The sequence below is a fragment of the Pogonomyrmex barbatus genome, unplaced genomic scaffold (assembly GCF_055798465.1).
Source record: "Pogonomyrmex barbatus isolate J1 unplaced genomic scaffold, ASM5579846v1 scaffold2, whole genome shotgun sequence".
Lineage (NCBI taxonomy): Eukaryota > Metazoa > Arthropoda > Insecta > Hymenoptera > Formicidae > Pogonomyrmex > Pogonomyrmex barbatus.
The window spans coordinates 24,238,506-24,257,742 of NW_028297116.1; the positions used below are offsets into that span (position 1 = coordinate 24,238,506).

The following is a 19,237-nucleotide window of genomic DNA, read 5'->3' on the forward strand; positions in this document are numbered from 1 at the left end:
CAAACTATTAATAAATATTCCTGGTTCAGTTTCTTCAGGTTTCACTATTCTAATCTGATTTTGATTAGTAATAGCTTGTACAACTTGGTTTCATTGCGAGGCGTTAGAATATGTTTCTTGTGAGGATGCAATTTCAGATTTACGCTGCCTATTCGCAATATTTCCTTTGCATGATCGCATTTTGCTCGGTGTTTCTTTAAAAAATCTATGCCGAAAATTCCTTCGTAAGCGACCGGGAAGTCATCTTTCACCATATACATGGTGTCTTATTTCCTCATTTCCGAGGATGATCGTAGCTCAAATCTTACCAAGAATGTGAATCTTGTGTCTTGTTACGCCGGTGAGAGCTATTTGTTTCTCTCGTATTAGCGTACTCCCTTTTAAATTTCCCACTTTAACAAGTGTTAGGGTAGCACCCGTATCCAACATGAAATTAATTTTTCCCTTTTTCATTTCCTTCCTTGGCAAGATTACCAGATTTAGAGTAGCGCTGATTCGTGTCTTGCCAATTATCTGAGCTATTTGATGCTCTCGCGCGGCTCTCGTTGTCTTTATCTTTCTGCTTTTCTTCTCTTCTTCTTCGCTACTACTGAATGACAATTCTGCATCTTCTTTGCACATTTCGTTTTCTTTTGCTCTTACTTGTATTTACTTGTCCTCTTACTTTTTTCTCTTGTCTCGGTTGTCTCACTTGTTTTCTCTCTGATCCATTGGGTTTTGACCAGCATTCTTTTTTATCGTGTCCTGCCTTTTTACAATTTACAATATTTTTCCATCGCGTGTACGCTGATGCGTTTTTCGGCTCTAGGTAAAGAAAATTGGTTCGTGTATCTACCAGCTCGACAATCTCGTCCGATTTTTGGCACTGCGGTAATTTATTTTCGCGGGCGGGTGTGCGTACTGTATTCGCTTTTGCACACCCGAAATTTTTCATTGATCCTTTAAATTTCTTCCGCGCTCGCGCCAGCGATGGTGTCTTGCAGTGTTGTATAATGTTGTGATTGTACCAATAGCTTTATATCGTCCAGTAATCCGAGCTAAAAATTGCATAGCGCCTGCTGTTATATGGTTTCCAAGATCGCTCATTTATTTTTTATTGTGTTATTTCGATCTTCTATCATGGACTCATATAGTTCCATAACTAGTTTGTCTGTACGCAATCCGAACGCTTTTGCCTTGATTCTTGCTCTTGTCTTGATTTTCCGTTTTTTTCGTTTTAGCATCTGATTGAACTCTAGTTGCAAGTGTGTGATACTTTTCTTGCTAAGATAGCAAATTTCTAACTCTCTTTTCAATTACAAAGTCGCGTATATCTCGCGTTTGAAAATCAGTCATAGCTCTGCCTTTTAGTTTAATGCATAGTATCGCTTCTAGTAGCGTTCCTACCTCTGGAATTGGATTCGTATTCTTCATAGCGTATGAAGCAGCACTCAAGAATTCCGACAGCTTAGAGGTAGTAAGAAGTTCCATCGAATTCCGGAATCATATCGCGAGCTTCTTTTAATCGTAGATATCCCGCTACGGACCAGTTTCGTATATCTTCGAGTGTCCGTTTAACAGTTTGTCACAGAGTTGTATCCTGTGTGTTCGTCGTTCATAAGGCACTTGTGTGAGTCGGTTTTACGGTTGTTATGGTCGAAACCGTAATTTCTAGTCGACTCATTTGGTCTTGTAGTGCGCGAATTCTTTCTAGCAACATGTCTAATATTGATTCTTTATCATTGTTCGGATCTAATTGCTCTACCCTGCTGCGCGAGGGGCCTGCCGAAGCTCTAAGACGTTCTATCTCTGCGTCTACTTCTGCGCGGATTATTTCTGGTTCCCTAGTTTCCTCGCCACGAAATGTACGTTTCGCCATGTTTCTACGCTTGAGGTTGCGCGGAGCCGTGTAATATTCTTCGAGATCGAAAATACTATCGTCGTAAGATGTTAGCGAGAACTCTCTCTGTTGTGAATTGTAACTCTCGTTTCCTTCAGAACGTCTCGTTCTGAGATGCAGTCTATGCTCGTCCACTGGATTAGGCTCTCGTTTACGTTGTTGAACGGAAATACTCGCTCGCTAATTATGTGTGGGTAGAGTACCGGCTCAGGTGAGCTCTCATCCGAGTATCGCGTTTCTAAATTTTGACGCATGCTATCGCGGATATCGCGTACAGTTTCTTGAACTACACGCACGAGGGTGACAGGACTTCGCATTCTTTGTGTTCGCTCGCCGTGTTAACCACGATATATTTCTAAGGGGTCGGTTTCTAGGGGTCTTCTTTATCTCGCCGTCAGGATTTATGTATTAAATTAAGTGGATACACAGCGGTGCGGACGTGCTTGCTGACGGATGTGATGTACGGCTGGCTGCGAAGTTCTTGGTGCGCAGATATGCGAGATATGCGTGATGTGTACGGAGTGCGCGACGCGTGCGTCGGGGCGCGAGATTGGCTCGTGTCGGCGGAGCCTACGGGTCGCGCCGGCGTACGATTGAGCGATCGAGCGGTGATTCGGCGTTAGCATCGATGGTGCGTGCTGCGTTACTCGATATTTCCGCGCGGTCGGTGTGTATTTCAATGTTAGGAGCGAAAATGCTCGCTCTACTTCGTGAATTCTGCACGAGAGACAAGTATGTCTGTCGGGGATCGAGAATACTCCGTCCCGTGTGCTCGTATTGTTATTAAGGAAGCGTTGAGACTGAGAATGCTCTGTCTCGAGGGAAGCAAGAGTCAAATATGCTTGGCGGAGACTGAGAATACTCTGTCCCGTTTTTTCACTTTGTGCGGATCTAGGATGCCGGATGTCGAGTATGTTCGGCGGAGATCAGGAATACCTGTTCTCGATTTCCCAGTATCGGTCGGAGATGCGGATAAGTCGGAGGATCGGATCGGTCTAGTCCTTTTATTCGGATTCGGCCGCGCTTATTATTTTGTTAATAACAATTTGTCATAAAGAGCGCGAGTCGTCAGCGGTGTTCAGTACGCACGTGGCGTGTACATGCTCGGTTGCGCGCGCAACGGTTGGTGTGTTCGATAATGCGTGCGTCGGTCGCACGTACGTTCGGTAGTACGTACTTCCAAGAATATTTTCATTATTTAATTTAATTTAATTATTTAATTTAATAATCTATAGACGTAAATAATTGTAAATAACGCAATTTTGTATATTGATTTAAAATTTTTTTATTTTGAAAATTTTTATTTTTATTGATGATTTATAGATCACAAGTAATGTTAAAATTTATATAAATATAAAAATATAAAAAAGATATTATTAATCGAATAGAAAGTGATTTGATATTATATAAAAATTAAAATATTTTACAAATATGGACAAAATTTTATCCAAAACCAAACTAACATACAATTTGGAACTATATGAGCTGTAATACGCCGATTTTATTGAAACTACATACATTTATAGAGTAATTAAATTATTTAATATTTATTATTAATATACTTAATGTAAAAAAATTATCTAATTTTGATTATTTAATTACTTAAATTTTTAACTTATAAATATTTAGGAATTAGTTTAATTTAACTTAACTAAAACCAAATTAGAGATAAATTATGTTAATAATTCAACTAAGATATAAAATTTTTAGAAATATATAAAATTAATCTATTAATAATATTATTAATACATTTATGTATTTGTTTATATTTTATTTAAAAATTATATAATTTTCTTTAATATTATGCTTTAAATCTGTATTCTTTATGCCATTTTAATTAAGTTTTATCAACCACTTTTTACCAAATTATAAATATTTAACTTCATTTCATTAATTGGTTAATAGATTCATAAGTTAACTAAATTCAAAAAACTTGTAGATATTAAAAGAATTTTCTCATTAATAAAAACTACTTATTTTTTTAAAATTAAAGTTGTTATTATCTTAACTTCAAAGATTAAGAATATTATATTAAGAAAAAGTATCCAATTTATAAACATCCATTCTAATTCTTAAAATTATTAAAATTAATAAAAGTAAATTTAAAAGAAAAAGTTTATCATTTGATCTTTCTTAAATTTCAAAAATTTATAATATTTTAAATATATGATTGTTATTGTCATCGTCGCCGTTTGGGCTATGGTTGCAATTTTTGCCACTACATGAGGCGGAGATGAAGCTCTCAGCGCGAAATATGAGTGTTATATAGTTTCAATCATTTCGCAATCTCTCTGCATATTTTCTCTCTCCGCAACTTCTCCGGATATCTCTGTATCTGTTCCATAACTTTTCCGCATATTTCCACAATCATTTTGCAATCCTCCCGTAATTTTTCCTCCCGTATATTTCTGCAATCTTTCCGCATATTATCGCAAAAATAAAAATAAAAATATAAATAAATAAAAAGAAATAAGAATAAAAAATTAAAATTTAATTAAAACTAATAAATAAAAAATAAATTTTTAATGAAACATTTAAATTACTTTATTTTAAATCAATTAATTTCATAATTTTATTGATTTATTGGAATTAAATCGCATTTGATGACAAAGGCGATTGGTTAATTCCAATGGAATTATTAATCGGTTGGTTAATTGAGATAACTTAAAATAAAAGACATTACAATTTCATGTTTTTATTACAATTTCATGTTTTTAATTTGTAGAAATGATATAAGTACATAATCATGTTGTAAATTATAAAAAAATTCACGCGAATGAAAATTTAAAAAATGAATGAAAATGAAAATTTGAAAAATAAAAAAATGATGATATGATCTCTATTTTTAAAATATAAGTAATAAAAATTTGAACAAGATGTATAATATATAATATATGTATAATATATAGATGTATAATATATAATAATAGATATAATAGATATAATAGATATAATAGATGTATAATATATAACAAAATATTTATATATGTATATATAAATATTTTATTAAATTTTAATATTAATATATAATGATTTAATATAAAAGATTACAATTATTATTAATTTAAATAAAATATTTTAATATTTTAATATTTTAATATAAACATTTAATTATAAATTATACATAAGAATTAATTTTTAATGAAACATTTAAGTTTAGTTTATTTTAAAATAATTTCCGTCATCGATTAACTTAATGATTTTCTTATTCTAATTGAATTGATCAATCGCCTTTGTCCTTAAATTTGTCGAAAATACATGCGATTAATCAATTTCAATATAGTTATAAAATTATTAGTAAATTACTAGTAAAATAAATCGATGAAAATTATTTTAAAACATTTATTTATAACTTTAATTTAAAATATTTATATTCATATTCATAACTGTAATCTCTTATATTAAGCTACTTTAATATTAATATTAATAATTAATGAAATATTTATATATACACAAATATACAAGATTTTGTATATTTATAAAAATTATATTAATTTGCAATTTTTATTTTTTTTTGAATGAATTTGTTAAATTTTCATTATTTATTAGATAATATATAGTAAATAAAAAACATGTAATAATTTTGATATTTATGAAATAACGCTTCGCGTTAAAATTTATTAAATTAAACAAAAATAACAAAGAAATTAAATAATATAAATTCCGCATTGTCCTTTTACTTATACGTGTATTCTTTCATTATTTATTTGATAGCAATTAATTCTAAAGTTGTAAAAACATGAAATTATGATTTATTTTTTAGAAAGGATTATTGTTATATTTTATATTTAAAAAAAATATTTTTTTTGAAATATTTGCTGAAATACAAAGTTTATGTTATTGGTAAGATTAGTGTGATTCAAATAAGCGGAAGATAACAAAATCTAATGAACCAATAAAAACTGGCTACTATATGGTAAACTTTATTATAGGATCTCTAACTAGGGTGAAGTGTGTAACGATACGCTTCTCGCACACCATTCTAAATGCGACCGGGCTCCGCGCCCGCTACACATCGACCGTCGCGCGCGCCCGTAAGACCGAACACACCGACCGTTGCGCGCGCAACAAACATGCACTCATCACGTACATGTCAAACTCTGCCGACGATCCGCGCTATTTTGTAAGTTGCAAAATAACAAACGTGGCCGGGTATATAAACCCAGCCAATTCACGATAAAACAACCAGATTGATCCGATCCTCCGACCTATTCTTATTTCCGACCGATACCGAGACCAGGCATTCCTGATCTCCGCCATATTCGATTAATACCAGGTATTATCCATCGGCCAAAGTGAGAAAATCGAGACAGAGCATTCTCAGTCAAACATACTTGGCTCTCGCTTCTCCGAGACAGAGCATTCTCAGTCTCAGCGCTTCCTTGCTAATGATACGAGCAAAACCGGGATGGAGCATTCTCAATCTCCGACAAGCATACTTGTCACTCGTTTCTTCTATCTTCCCCCTCCTTCCCCGAGACGGAACATTCTCGGTTTTCGATAATACTTACTAAGTATACTTGTCTCTCGTAAAATCCATGAACAGGAGCGAGCATTCTCACTCCTGATATTCGAACGCGCATCGATCACGCGGCAATACCGAATAACGCGGCATGCACCGCGAGCACTCCCGACGAATCGCCGTTCAACCAATCACGCGCTTTCGTGACCAGTAGACCCCAATCACGAACCAATCTCTCGTTCTGACGCCCGCACCGCGCACTCCGAGTGCACCTCGCATATTTCGCGCGCACTGAAAGTCATACGTCGAACAGGACGTAACACCAGCCAATAAGCGAGCTAGGCGAATCAGCACCGCTCTGTATCCACATCAATTAAATCGAATAAATATATTTTTTACCCACATCCGAGTCAAATAACCTTATTAATTTCCAAATCCGGCAACCAACGAGTACCTCGCACCGTCCGGCGAGAACGGACTGTTATAAGTGTAATAGTCAATCTATTTATTACTCTTCATAAAAGTAAAAAAACGATTGGCTATCATTACCAATTTTCACCGGATGACAAGCGTTGTCATGTTTTGTATGCAAAAGCCATGAGAGTAGATCAGATCAAAAATCATGAATGTTGATGAAGAAACGTAAGTAATTTTTCTCTTACATTTATTTTAAATATATTCAATATTTATTTAATTTTTAATTTAAACTTGAAATATTTAACGAGGAAGCATTTAAGGAAACTGCCTCGGCATCTCCTGCTGTCCAGGCAACTCCTGTTGTCGGGGCAGCTCCATCGCCGCTGCCAGAGTTTTCGTCACCGCTGCAGCAACTTCTGCTACCAAAGGAGCTTCCACTACTGCAACTTTCATCGCCGCTGCGACTCCTGCGCCGGCGCTGTTTCCATGGGCGCTGTTCTCGCGGGCGTTCTTCCCGCTGCCGCTGTTGTACTCGCCGCCGCTGGAAAATCCAGGTAATTTTATAATTATCTCGTAAACATGAAAATAAGTTTATATATTGGGTTGTCAAAAAAGTCATGATGTATTTTTGTAACAGATGGCGCTAGTTCATTTTTGGAAGTACTAGAATCATTCGCATCTGTTATGGCTATGTCATTTGATAACAGACAGTTCTGGCTTCATTTAAAAAAAAAAATTGAGCGATTTGGTTGAGTTTTAGAGATTTTATAACAAGTTGAAGATGGAAGACTAAACTGTGCATTTTCATCAAATATTACTGTTTTATTTCCGTAAAGGGAAGAACGCGCGTCAAGCTTGTGAAAAATTGCGTAAAGTTTAGTGCGGTGACAATGCTCTACAAGAACGTCAGTGCCAACGATGGTTCACGAAATTCCGTGCTGGTGATTTTGATCTCAACGATGCTCCTCGGTCAGGGAGGCTCATCGAGGTTGCTGACAACAAAATAAAGGCATTGATCGAGTCAAACCCATGTTACACAACAGAGATTGCAGAAACATTGTACATCCACCATTCAAGCTTTCACGACCATCTGAAGAAGCTGGGATATGTAAGCAAGCTCGATATTTGGGTTCCTCATGAATTCAAAGAGTATCTTGGATATCTCTAGAATGCACGATATTTGGGTTCCTCATGAATTCAAAGTTTGTATGATTTTCATTACGATTATATGATGCCGCTTTATCGCTCTAAATGCAAAATCATGTACACGGACACCGATTGATATGTTTTCTGGGATGTTGGAATGTTTACGAAAATATGAAGCGGGATATCGCGAGATTCGACACCAGCGATTATCCCGACGACAACGCGTACGATATACGCGCGTGAACAAAAAGATTCTCGATTTGATGAAGAACGAGAACAACGGAGCGATCATGACGGAATTCATAGGGCGAAGGGCGAAAATGTATGCTCTGAAAGTTCTGGGAAAGAGCGATACGAAGAGAATAAAGGGCATAAAGAGGAGTAGCGTCGCGAAAACGATAAACGTTCAAAGATTTTGCGCGTTGCTTGAATGAATCGTCGCAGCAATCGAGACGTCAGGCGTGCGTACACTCGATACTGCACGAGGTTTACACCGTGTCCAAACTAAAGTTAACCTTGAGTCCTTACGATGACAAGCGATATGTAATACCCGACTCCATCGATATATTACCGTAGAGTCATTATAAGATAGTTATCAGATACCATTGGTAAATACTTTTATCAATGTAAAATAAGTAATCGTTTCACTAACTTCTAAACCCAAATAAGAAGGGAGGGTGTGCGTCACGGCGGGGCCCGACCACGAACCAATCGTGAAAACTCGTAATTATTTTGCGAAAAAATATCACCTCAGCCAGGAATCGAACCTGGATCTCCTGCTTATCGGGCAGATATCTTATCCTTTCGACTACCGAGGCCTGTAAGATATCTTTGTACTCTTTATTCATTACAATACAGCCGTTTTATGTACCCAAGAGTTATGTGTATTGTCCATTCCTAATTGTTGTTGTCCATTTGGACCTATCGTCCTTTCTATACAGCACCTTCTCTACGAGATAAATATCGAGATTGGAAACTCGCAGTAACTCGTTTCGTAGAATCTTCCGGCCACTGGCTCTCCGCGATAGTCTTTCAGCAGATACGTTATGAGATTCGTGCGTTGCATCTTGGCGATTCGAAAAATCTTGGTCGTTCAGTTAGGCGTATATCCCTTCTCGAAAATCGTTTTGAACTTACTCACGCGTACCGGATCGTTCACTTTGAACCTCGCGGGAGCTGCGATCTTCAAGTGATTGTATACCGTGGAGAGAAGTCTCTTGGCAACGGAAGGAGTTACGTCCGCCGATCGCATTCTGATCGTTCGATGCACGCGATTGTTATCACTCCGAGATTAAACGCGGTAGAGCGTCGAGCCATCTGTACGATCCGTTGAGCGTGAAGAGCCTCCACATGTCATTTTTGAGCGTGCGATTAAATCGCTCCACTACCGCGGCCTTCATTACCAAGTACGTAATGTATATCGTACCTGTTCGTAACCGCTTTTACAGAGGCATTGTAGAATTCCTTGCCCTTGTCCGTTTGTAGATTTCGCGAATATCAAGCGAAATATCTTGGACAACGCCGCAACTACCTCGCTTCCGCTCTTGCACTTCAGCAGCACCGCTCACGCGTACTTGCTCAACACGTCGATAACGCAGTTGTCATCACGTAGTTGTAAAAGTTGTTTGTTTTGTCGCGCGTACGAACGCATCTCGATGATATCGGCCTGCGACAGGTCGTAACCGCGCACCACGACGCGGGAAGTTTCTTCGCGCGGGTGCGTCAAGCTCCTCGACGAATCTCCTCTTCTCGCTCATCGTTGATTTACGCGGAGGCGCGATTCGCACTAGTATTATTCGTGTTCGTCGCTTCGCGCGTTCGCTCTTGTTCCTCGTTCCAAACGTTAATCGCGTGTTTCGTGATATTCGGGATATCCGTTTTCAGCGTGACTAATAATACGTCTATCGTTTCCTTAGTTACTATCTTATCCACGTTCAACGAGGCTAGCGTCTTGTCCAGCGTCTCTCTCATTACCGCTTTGTCTATCAGTTCTCTCGTGATTCTCGTCAGATCTATCATGCTACGCGCGAGATTCTCCACGTCGATCCTCTTGCGGCTCATCGACGATGCGTCGAGCTCGTTTTGCAAGAATTCCTCTAGATTTTGCAGTGATTCCTCTAGATTTCGCATCCGTTTCTCCTGAGCGTCGATCTTTTGGATCTCGCTCAGGTCTCTCTCGCGCAATTCGTCCCGCTTTTCGAGTGCTCGTTCCATCGCGTCTCTCGTCTCCCCTATTCATTTGTCGTGATCGACGAAGGTCTGCCTCTTCTTTTCGACATGTCGCAGAACGTCTACTTCGGTTCTTACGTCATAATACTACGTCGTAGGAAAATGTTCCGAATCCGCTTGTTCATATTTTCCAGCTGTTTTCATAGCTCGGTCGTTAGAGCTTTCGACTCTTCGCTCCTTACGCGAAGCTCGTCGTCGACGTAACCCTTGATCGTCGCGTTGGCATCGTCGATCGGTGCGTCCAGATGCCGTATCTTGTGTCTGACGTCTTGACGTAGTCTTGACGTAGTCGTCCGGATTCAGGCAGAGCGCGTTGCGACGCACGTACGCTCTTAGAGACTCGATCGTCGGACGATCGTCGACGTCATGTTGCCTCTCCAGAAACTTCCCGAATTTGTTCACATCAAGCCTTCGCGGGTGACGAATCTACCACGCGCGCGCGATAATCTGCTCGTAATCTCGGCGATCTGCGTATCGTATTTTAGAAACAATCTGGTTACGCGCGTCATAGATTCCTCCAATTCGCCGATCGACTTGGCCATGCTCTCGTTCGTCTTCGACAGCAACGCTCGGATGTTCGCCGAGATTTCGTTCGCGTAGTTTCTCGTTTCGGAGATCCTCGTCTCCGCGTCTCGAAACGCGCTATTCACGTAATTCTTCCTTGCAGCGTCGTTATCGGTTCTCAGTGCTGCTGAATGTATGGTTCTATCTTTCGCGTCGTAGTAATCGTCGCTCAGACAGAGCGTGTTGTTACGCACGTAACGACGTTACGACGTAGGGATTCGATCGACGATCACGAGCGTACCCTGTCGCTTCCGCCGAACGACTCCAAGGGTCTTCCGAACTTGTTCACCAACATAACGGGAATACCGGCCGCCGCGAGTGCGCGTCGCGTTTTACTCGATCGCGTCGATCTCGCGAAGCTCCTTGATTATCGACAGAATCTCGTTGTCGTTGCCTGCTCATCGAGAGGTATCAAGTAATCGAAGACGGTCGACTAGCTCGTTGGGATCGTCCCAGTGAACGTATTTGATTCTATTGTCTCTCACCCGCATAGCGGATGGAATAGAGTCGATCCTTCTTTTTCTCACTTTATTAATACCAGCGCCAATTTTATCTCTATCGAGCAAAAACGGCGCGATAATGTGCTTGTATTTGAAATCTTTGTTCCCTAGAACGGGCATAAGCGCGTTGTGATCACGCTGATGAGCGTTCGTAGTCAACAGTATACTCTTGTACGTTTGTTTGTCGTTCTCCGTGTACACGACGTCGTTGGGGAGTAGAAACTTCAAGAATGAAAATCATACTCGTATAAGCCCAGAATACCTGAATATCGCGCGTCGCCCACGATCACGCTGTCGTCGGCGACCACATCGAATCGCTTGTTGCCGAGCATCGAGCTGTTCTCGTCGAAGTACACCCCGTAAATGTAGTCGATCTCGCTCTATCTGTTCCCGCTTAGAAGCGCGCCTATATATTTGCGACCTAACGGTCCCCATTGCGCGTTCGAGATCGATTCCTCCGATTCGCTTCTAGTCACGGGACTAACCGTCGCGAACGAGGACGATCTCGTCGAGAGGCGTCTCTTCGTCGGTCTCGACGGCGGCTCGTCGTCGGTTTGGTGTCAGTTAGCGCCGACGAAATGCGATCGGATCGATTCCTTCGGTCGATTCGTCTCGCGCGGTGTTCTCAGCGATTCGATTCAACGGCTGAACGATCGGTTTGAGTCGCTTCTCTAGCGCGATCCCCTCTATCTCACCGGTCTTTAACGCTCTGTGCTTTTTACGTATAGAGTCCTGAGTTTTCGCGATCTTTCGCGCCGTTTTTTTCCGTCGAGCGCCGTCCGTAGCGTCGACATCCATACTCGCTGCAGCGTCGATGTTCATCCTCCTCGCACAATTGATCGCTCTACACCACAGCGAAATCGTCAAATCCTCGTCTACCGTTCCTTAATGTGTTGTCCTTATCGATGACTACGAAATTGTACTTGCGTTTCCAACACGCGCGACACAAGGCGCAAAAATCCTCGTACCACATATTCACGTGCTCCTTGTAAATGTGCTTTAGGTTAGTGCCATCCTGCTTAAACAGAACCAAGAGATTCGCGTTGTTGTGTATCAGGTGTTTCGGAATTTTAGCGTACGTCTGACAGAGATAGAAACAATCGATGTTCGAGTGTCGATCCATGACGAAATATTCTCTGATCGCGTTCCGCTTGTCACAGGCCACGTCGTCGAACACGAATATCGAATCGGGAAGCGCCTCGCTCGGTGGCACGACGTCGCTATTGTTCGAGAACGTGTGATAGCCGATCTCGTCCATCGATTCGAGTAACTCCGCCAGGTATCGATACTTCGGTTATTGCAGAGATTTCGAGTAGATATACATGTTCTCAAAACGCACGCCGTGCGGGCTTTCGAGCATGCTTATCAACACGTTCGTTTTATCGCAATTGGAGGGGCCGCATGATGCAACGTATCGTGTTCGATAGTAGTGGGCCGTGTCTGCGCGCCCTCCCAATCGCATCTCCCGAGATTCGTCGAGCCTTACGGTCGAGATTGGACACTCCTACAGCCGGTGACCATCGAACGAATCGCATTTACGCGCGTATGCTCACTTCGAGGAGACGCGATCGATAATCGTTCTACTTATACTCGATAGCGATTCGATCGCGCACAATGATCGATATGTTTCCTCTATTGACGGACAAACGTGATATTCTCAATCTATCCGCCGAACTGTTGCGACTTATCTCGAAGATCGTTCTCGTGCGCGATTTCGACAGATACGTGGGGCTACTGTGGAACAAACTATCCCGATCATCTGAGAGCGGACCCCGAGGTGCAACGCGTTGTCGCATGTGTCTGGAGCATTATAATTGTTCGTGGCAACGAAGGCACATAGACGGTCCAACGCCTCTCATCAAGAACTGTAGTGAATGCTCAGTGGCGCGGGATCACTCAATATAGCAATAAACGCGCTTCCCTTCAACTACATATTCCCGGATATCAATTTTGCGGACCCGGCCTTTCGCGAAGCGATTGGCGCGCGGCGATCGAGGCGTCAACCCGTTGGACGCGGCGTGCCGCGAGTACGACATCGCTCACTCGCGAAACAAGGAATTCGCCGATCGCCACGCCGCCGATCGAGTTCTCGCAGAGAAGAAGCGCGAACGTATAACGGCCGAAGATTCCATCTTCGACGAGAGCGCCGCCGCGACCGCCATATGGGCAGCTATGAAAGCAAAAACGAAGCTGGGCATGGGTTTGAGAAAGAAGAAGAGGACAAGGAGAGTGATACTTCCGGCGAAACGCGGAGGCTTGTTGCCCATTTTTCCAATATTAGGTGCGCTCGGTTCTTTGATCGGTGGCGCGGCGTCGTGAAGGCGGTAAACGCCGGTAAGGCCGCTCGGCGTCAACTGGAGGAGTTGCAATGTCACAATCGAGCGATGGAGGATCACGGATTGCACCTAACGCCTTACAAACGTGGTAGCGATATGACGAGAAGAACGAAAAAAAATCATGGAAGGAAACGTTAAAATCGCTCGAGTTACCGCTCTCCGGCATCACGACGAACGAGCAGCTGAGCCGCTCAGCACGTCGTTTGCGAATACCCTTTTTCAGAGGAGTGTTTATGCATAACGCGTTACCGTCAAAGGCGCGACGCAATGAGAACGGCATCGTGAATCTCGACGACTCGACGATTCGGGTTCGAGTACTCATTGATCGCCTACGCGAAGAGAGGCAACGACGCGGTTTATTTCGACGGTTTCGGCAATCTTCGACCGCCGAGAGAACTCGAGAGATATCTCGGCGACGACGTAAATATAACGTACAATTGCGAATCGTATTAGATGTATGATCAGAGCATCTGCGGTCAGTTGTGCCTGCGATTTCTCTTGGGAATCGGTCGCGATGTCGCTAAGCGTTGCTTACCTTTCGTTTACCGGAAAGAGTAACGTCCTCACGGCGTGCTATTTTTCTGCCTTAGATCTAAGCGACGATGATTACGAGTTAGGTCTCAATTTCGAGACGTATAACACTATACTGAACGTCGAATTCCACGAATTCTACTACAACGACGACAAAACGATCGTGATTTCCGAGGGTTCGTACGAGTTAAGCGCGATAGACAGATATCTGAACGCCGCTATCTCTAAGAGGTGAAGGATCGACGAGAGCAAGAGGACGAGCAACGACGACGAGGCCGAGAGGGACATGCGGCCTTTGATCATTCGCGCCAACGAGAACACCATGAGAAGCGAGATCAGATGCGAGCATCGAGTCGACTTCGCGAAACCGAACAACATCGGTTCGCTCCTGGGATTCTCGTCGCGCGTGTTACGATTGAACAAATGGCATCGATCATGTTCGACGGACTCGTGAATATCATGAATGTGAACATCATTTGAGTGGAGTATAATATCACCGCGGATGCGTACAGTAACGACGAACTGGTTCATACGATACACGAGTTTTCCCCGAACGTTCCTCCGGGATATAAACTGTCGAACGCTCCGACGTCGATCATTTACTTCCCGATCATCGCGCGAAACATCATCGATATCACGCTTCGAGTCATGGATCAGGGCGGACGACCGATCGACGGACGACCTTTCGCGGAGAGGAGACGCGGTGCAACTTCACGTGCGATAACGAAGGTAGTAGAGAGATGCGCGAGAGCGAAAGATGTTCGTTCTGAACGAGTCGTACGCGAGAGGAGACGCAAACGCTACGTCCGCAATCCTACCGCAGAACGACGCGACGAGGAAGGTGCGTGAGAAAAAAGCGAACAAGTTGAACGCCGCGAACGTCACGTTCTTAAGATCTTTAGGTTTCGTCGTGAAAAATCGACATGGCGAGCGACATTTTAAGTATCGGAGGTACCCCGATCTTTGACGATCGTATCGTGAGAATAGAGACTCACACTTACAATCCGCTAACACGTTCGGATACAGTGACGAGATACGAATACCTATATAGTAGCAGGATCTGTACACGTTGCCGTGCGAAGGTTTTCTGTACATCGAGGGAAAGTTCGCGACGAGAGAAAGCGCGAAGGAAGGTACGAAAGCGAAGCTAGTCAACAACTGCGTCGCGTTTATGTTCGACGAGATTCAATACGAGCTCAATGGCGTGGAGATCGATAAGAGCAGAAACGTCGGGATAACCTTGATGAAAAACTATGTATCGTTGAGCTACGAGAGAGATAGAGCTTTACAGAAAAAAAAATTTCCGGATGGGAAATCCCGCCTATAGCGTTGGACGATTTGAACTTTTGCGTGCCTCTTAACGTACTTCTCGGTTTCTGCGAGGATTACAAGCGCATAATGATAAACGCGAGGCACGAACTCATTCTGATACGCGCTCGCAATGATAACAATTGCGTCGTGGCGCATCAGAGACCAAAGATCACGCTGTTGAGGATATAATAGTGAATGCCGCATATGATACTGAATGATGTCAACAAACTGTCGCTTCTGCGAATGTTGGAGAGCGAACGATATCTGAGCATAGGCTTTCGTTCATGGGATCTGAATTTCCCTTATTGCAAAGTACGACCAAGCATTCGTGGGCGGTAAAAGCGGCGATGCAATTGGAGAAACCGCGATACGTGATCTTTGCGTTACAGACCGAAAAGAAAAACATACCGTCGGAAGATGTTTCTAAATTCGACGATTGTAAGCTGACTAATGTAAAACTCTATTTGAATTCTGAGTTCTATCCCTACGACGATATGAACCTAGATTTCGAGCATGATAAGTTCGCCGTGCTGTACGATATGTATCTGAAATTTCGAATATTATGGATATTACGGGCATATTACGGATGCGAGATCTGCGAATCGTTCATGACTATCACCTGATTTCTGCAATACGATTCGCTCGTGGTCATCGATTGCTCCCGCCACGAATCGATCAAGAGCGCCACCGTCGACGTTCGCGTAGGAGTCGAATATAAGGAGAACATTCCGGCTAACACAACGGCTTATTATCATTCACGATAGAGTATAATCCGCTGACGAATGTCGTACGTAAATTCACATAAAATAGGAAATCGTGGTTTTTCCTTGGTATGATATCAATAACAAACGTATAAAAAAGAAGAGCGGAGAGTGAAGATATCGAGTTTCCCCGTCTCGCAATGATGTCGAACGTACCGATCTTCGTCGATTTGCAAGGTCGATTTTTATCGTTCGGGAGAAATTTACGGTTAAAAAGGTGGTGATATTAAGAAATGGAAAGGAGCTGACTCATCAAATGTTCGAATTTTCGAGAAGCGATACCTTGGAATCTTCTTACAAAGATGGAGAAATCTAGAGCATGCTGGATAACCGCCAATCACGGCCTGCAGTGGAGCGACGTGGAGTGACGTCGCCTACAGATTCTCGAAATCCGTGATTCGAAGCGGCGTGTGCGACCGATCGCGAGACGCACCTAGATGAGTGTACGTCAAAGGTTTGGAAAAGAAGAAGTGGTTGAAGGAGATTCTCGGTGACATCATCGCGAACATGATATAATCGTCGAGACTATCGACGCAGATTTCGAGGATATAAGGCGTCTGAACACTCTGGACGACGTTCGCGCCTTCCGCAAGCGTCATGCGAAGAATTGCGTCATGGAGAACGTGTGTAAGCTGTACGACTGGTAGTCGAAACGACAGGAATGTATCATCGAACTGTAATGTCGCGTTAACGATATAATATTATATCATATCATATTATATCATATTATATATCAGATTGTTTTTAAACTATTAAGTATATTATTCGTATCAAAATATTAAATAGTGTCGAGTTAATATTGAAAAATATAAATACTATATGATATTCTATTCGCTCGTATCACTTACATAAATGCGTGGGGAAGTACAAATAAAAAACATTTTTTTAAATATCTCTCTTATTTTATTTCATCTCAATCTTACATCCCAAAGAACAGAGCAACGAGTTTGCAATCGATAATGTCGTTACGATCAAAAGCATCGCTATCGTTTATGACTCTCGAGACGTTCTCTGTATCCTTAGTTGTGGTCGCGATATCCATGCCCATTTCGCATCGATCTTTCCTAATATCTTGATCAACGAGATAACGGTGATAAATAAGAAGGGAGAATGTGCGTCACGGTGGGGCCCGACCACGAACCAGTCGTGAAAACTCGTAATTATTTTGCGAAAAAATACCTCAGTCAGGAATCGAACCTGAATCTCCTGCTTACCGGGCAGGCGTCTTATCCCTTCGATTACCGAGGCATGGTGATATTTATCGCAAATAACGTGTTTAGAATAACACGTCAACAATGATACACATATATACGTATATTACAATATATATATATACATGTATTCTCTCGAATCCTCACGACCGGTATTCCAGAGAGATGAATCGGTTGACACAATGCTCGAACTCGAACATGTTATTCACCGTTTTCTTCGACATGGCCAAGCGAGCCGCGGGCGTTTCCAGGCGTAATAGTCAGGGTGTTGATTCTTTCGAAACACGGTCATTTTTCCAATATGCGCCGGTTCTCCATTAGTATTCTGCAGATACTTCGAGAGAACGTGTCATTGCTCAAGAAGCTCCCTCCATGTATCGGGGAACATCGAGATCTCTTTGCCATGACTATCTCCCAGAATAATGTTCACGCGCGAGGAACATTCAAGAGTGACGCGTATGTCGAGGAACTTGTATCCCATTTTAATCAAGAGATATTTTCGTTCTAGAACTCTGACTGGACTATTCGACGTTGTTATAACTCAACGTGATCGTCCTGTCATCGTCGAGCGTTCTCTTTCTCTTCTTCGCGTCGTCGCTGTCATTGACTCGATGCGTCTTGGAACCTTGCGAGTGTTCGATATCATACATCTTTACGACCGGAAAGATCGCGCGATACTGATTGTTCGTAACCGTTTCATATCTTTCGCTCTATACAATATATGAAAAATTCCGTTCCTCCTCCCTCTCCTCCTTTAAATCGTCCTCGCTCGAAAATACCTTTCCTCATCTAAGCGAGTCTTTTCAGAAGAGCGCGCAATTGTTCTAACAGTCCCTTGGATACCAATCCTTGGATAAAAATCTCCGCGTCGAATTTACCGGCTATAGTTACACGTCTGGTAAACTCGTTGTACTTGAAGAACTGTTGTTTAATGATAAAGTAAAAATTACCATCGATGTATCGAACAGCGGACGTTACGGCGGGTGGAATCCCTGGAAATATCGTGTGTAACGGGTTATGTCTGACGGCTATCATCGAGCAGTCGTCGATCTCGGCCACGATTTCGTCGTTATAAATCGCGAACGTTCATCCCGCATTAGTATTAACTAGAGCGTTGATTTTCGCATTAGGAGAAAGATTCATATCCTTCAGTTTCTTTAACCAACCCGGTACCAGCTCGAAACTCGGATATTCTGCCACTGTAAACTGTATCGTCTACGAATAATACGAGTTGGCCCGAGGGTCATCGATACGCGCCCGCCAAACGCGTAAAATTATCGGGAAGGAACGCAGATAGTCTGTTAATAACAACGATCTGCTGTAAGATTTTCCATTTACGCTAATCGACTGATAAGTGGCGTCGATACGCGTACATTCTGTCTTCTAACACCAACACCGCGTGGACGCGTCGCAACACGCACAGATCCACGTCGAGCCGTCTGTGTCGCGCGTCGCGATCGTGGTCGTCGCTACGATCATCGTCACTGGTATCGATCTCGAAACTTCGCTCTTATTCTTTAAACCGTATAAATTCTGAATAGCGAGAAAATCCGCCTTGCTCGCCTCAAACGCATGAGAAAAGTCTTAGAGGGAACGAAGGTACATTATCGAATTCTTCTGAGGACTGTGGTGTAATCCTAAAGCGTGACCGATCTCGTGCGTCGTATACAGTGATGAACTGTATCGTTAGTATTAGCGGTCAGCTCGATGTCCCACTTCTCCGAGTTATCTACGTGCACTCTCCGACACTTCGGATGATGGTAAAAAAGCGTGAGTTAGCCGGCAACGACGGACATTCGGCTACCACGATGTTGAGAATATCTATGAACGTGTGAAAGCCCTTCTGAAACGATAGCACGATATCGAGATTCATCGAATCGCGCTCGAACG

The 19,237-nt window shown here is 42.4% G+C and overlaps 1 non-coding gene across 1 annotated transcript; it reads right to left on the reverse strand.

The window, feature by feature from the left end:
- Positions 1-8,650: 8,650 nt before the first annotated feature.
- On the reverse strand, positions 8,651-8,722 carry TRNAI-GAU (transfer RNA isoleucine (anticodon GAU)). Its single transcript has one exon. It is a non-coding gene; the product is annotated as a tRNA-Ile (tRNA).
- Between the last annotated feature and the right edge of the window lie 10,515 nt (positions 8,723-19,237).